We start from the raw sequence: 390 nt of genomic DNA on the forward strand, positions 1-390 counted from the left end.
GAGACCACGGCGTGTGAGTGGAGTTAGTGAAGAAACCTAACGGGGGGATTGTACGTGCAAAATGTCTTGGTATTTTTATTTGCTCATACTAAAAGTTAGATGTACAAAATATAAATCTTTACATCTTCCAAAAATAGCACCCCTTTGGTTGTCTCTACATCCACTGCTTCTTGAGTTTATTGCCGTTGTGTTTGCTCTCTTTGCTTACTAGTCTTCCATCACGAAGTCCTGACCTACATGGGAAATGATCCGAATGTTCATGTGGCAAATAACGCAGTGATGCCCTTCCAGGGGGTATCTAGGGTTGGCCAGGGATATGGAAGGGAAAGGGCTAAGGACCAGGAAGGGACAAAGGTGGGCCAGTCGCTTTAAATGGTTTCCACACGGCAG

The sequence above is a fragment of the Corythoichthys intestinalis genome, unplaced genomic scaffold, assembly GCF_030265065.1.
Source record: "Corythoichthys intestinalis isolate RoL2023-P3 unplaced genomic scaffold, ASM3026506v1 HiC_scaffold_73, whole genome shotgun sequence".
Classification (NCBI taxonomy): Eukaryota; Metazoa; Chordata; class Actinopteri; order Syngnathiformes; family Syngnathidae; genus Corythoichthys; species Corythoichthys intestinalis.